The 2,500-nt window shown below is 23.9% G+C and overlaps 2 non-coding genes across 2 annotated transcripts in view; both read left to right on the top strand.

The window, feature by feature from the left end:
- Window positions 1-559: 559 nt before the first annotated feature.
- Window positions 560-714, top strand: LOC123304727. The gene has a single exon (XR_006536717.1). It is a non-coding gene; the product is annotated as a 5.8S ribosomal RNA (ribosomal RNA).
- A 635-nt stretch (window positions 715-1,349) lies between these two features.
- Window positions 1,350-2,500, top strand: part of LOC123304730 — a 4,578-nt gene continuing 3,427 nt past the window's right edge. The window contains exon 1 of the ribosomal RNA XR_006536720.1: window positions 1,350-2,500. This exon is cut by the window's right edge and continues 3,427 nt beyond it. This is a non-coding gene — a ribosomal RNA (large subunit ribosomal RNA).

Below are 2,500 nucleotides of genomic sequence, written 5' to 3'. Positions count from 1 at the left end.
TTTGTTTATATGTATATAATCTCTATTAAGAAAAATAAAATAAGATTATAATTGATATAATCTATATTTTTATTTTTCTATGTTATATAATAAAAATAAAGAAAACACAAGATAAAATTTTTTTAAAGAATAAAATTTATTTCAAATTTAAATTTCTTTATGTTTTGTCTTGATATTTCTTTTTTTTTATTAAAAGTTATTATGTTAAAAAACAAACCCATTTGTTTTGTACCATATTAATATTATATATATTTTTATGTAGAAAATAATTTATAAAAAAAAAATAAATACATTTCTATAAAATATACCAAATATTAATTATTATATCTAGCTAGCACTAACAAAAATATCAAAAATGTTATGTATATATTTATTAATACCATAATATCTTTAATTTATATATATATATATTTAAAATAAAATATATAATTTATATTCTAGAAAAATTTTTTTATTTTAAAAGAATTTATAAAGATATATAAATTAATAATTTTATTTTTTATATTAAAAATAAAGATTATTATTAATAATAATACTTACATTTAAAATTTAAAAAGATTACCCTGGACGGTGGATCACTTGGCTCGTGGGTCGATGAAGAACGCAGCTAATTGCGCGTCAACTTGTGAACTGCAGGACACATGAACATTGACATTTCGAACGCACATTGCGGTCCTTGGATACTGTTCCCGGACCACATCTGGCTGAGGGTCGTATACATTATATTAATATAATAAAAGATTATTTTACATAAAATTTTTTTTATGAAAAAGAAATTTATCAATAATTAAAAAAGAAAATTTATTTTTTCATATTTAATTAAATTGATAAATAAAATTTTTATAAAAGAAATGTAAAATTATTTATATATGAATGTTTTACGCCAAATATAAGAAAAAAATAAATATAAAATGTTTTTAATAGCATTTAAAATTTATATATTTTTTATTATTTGTCGACATTTTTAAATTAATATATCAATATTATTTTTTATCATTTATATATAATATTATAAAACTTTATGTTAATAATAATATTAATAATAAATGATATTAATAATATATTTTTAAAATATTAAATAAAGAAGAATAAACAAAAATATTATATATTAATATTTTGTTATGGAATATTTTATTTGTAATAAAATTTTCAATATACTCGAAAAAAATTAATATATATAATTATTTATTTTTTATTTTCTTCTCTTTAGATAAATATAAAAATAATATTATATAATAATATTAAAAAAATTTGAGTATGAATAATTAAGAAAATTGTTTACTTATAAAATATAACAAAAACATAATATATAAAAAAAATTTTTGTTTTAATACTTCTAAAAACTTTTACGACCTCAGAGTAGGTGAGATTACCCGCTGAATTTAAGCATATTATTAAGCGGAGGAAAAGAAACTAACTAGGATTCCCTTAGTAGCGGCGAGCGAACAGGGATAAGCCCAGCACTGAACCCCGTGGCTGATAAACAGACACTTGGGGAATGTAGTGTTTAGGAAGATTCAATATAAACCTATTGTTATATAATACATCCAAGTCCATCTTGAATGGGGCCATATACCCATAGAGGGTGCCAGGCCCGTAGTGATTATTATTGATGATAGGTGAATCTTTCCTTAGAGTCGGGTTGCTTGAGAGTGCAGCTCTAAGTGGGTGGTAAACTCCATCTAAGGCTAAATATTACCACGAGACCGATAGCGAACAAGTACCGTGAGGGAAAGTTGAAAAGAACTTTGAAGAGAGAGTTAAAGAGTACGTAAAACCGTTCAGGGGTAAACCTGAGAAACCCGAAAGGTCGAAAGATGAGATTCATTTACTTTTTATCGTTAATCAACCAATTTGTACTAGCATGTGACAAAAATTTTTATTAGGAATTTATTTTTAGTAAAAATATATGCACTGCTGTATATTGTTAATTGTATGATAACGAGGTATGCACTTCTCATCTTGTAGGACGTTGCGACCCATTAAATATTAATCTATAGGCATTGGTGCGTTGATTAATGTACAATATTATTTTTTGATAATATTTTGTGTATGTTAAACGCCTATGTTTCTTGATTAATTGTTTGATGGTATTAATTATAAATTGATATTGAGTCGCGTTATTAACGCGTTCAGATCCACCACGAGTATAAATAGGTTTTTTTATTAAAACATATTATATATACGGATTTTATGCCGTTATATGATACTATTTAACTGTCAGTAGGTGTATGATAATGAACTGGCTCATTTTTTTTTATTAAAAATTTATCTGTCAGCGACGATATAGCTTTGGGTACTTTCAGGACCCGTCTTGAAACACGGACCAAGGAGTCTAGCATGTACGCAAGTCATTGGGAATAAAATATTTTTTCATCGAAATATTTATAAATTTTATGAAACCCAAAGGCACAATGAAAGTAAATATTATTTATATTTTTTTATAAATGATAAAAGGAGGATATATTTATATTATGTATTAAATATCGCACTCCTAGGG

The sequence above is a fragment of the Chrysoperla carnea genome (genome assembly GCF_905475395.1).
Source record: "Chrysoperla carnea chromosome X unlocalized genomic scaffold, inChrCarn1.1 SUPER_X_unloc_85, whole genome shotgun sequence".
Classification (NCBI taxonomy): Eukaryota; Metazoa; Arthropoda; class Insecta; order Neuroptera; family Chrysopidae; genus Chrysoperla; species Chrysoperla carnea.
Note: the sequence above shows the minus strand (reverse complement) of the source record. Positions and strands in the feature narration are given on the sequence as shown.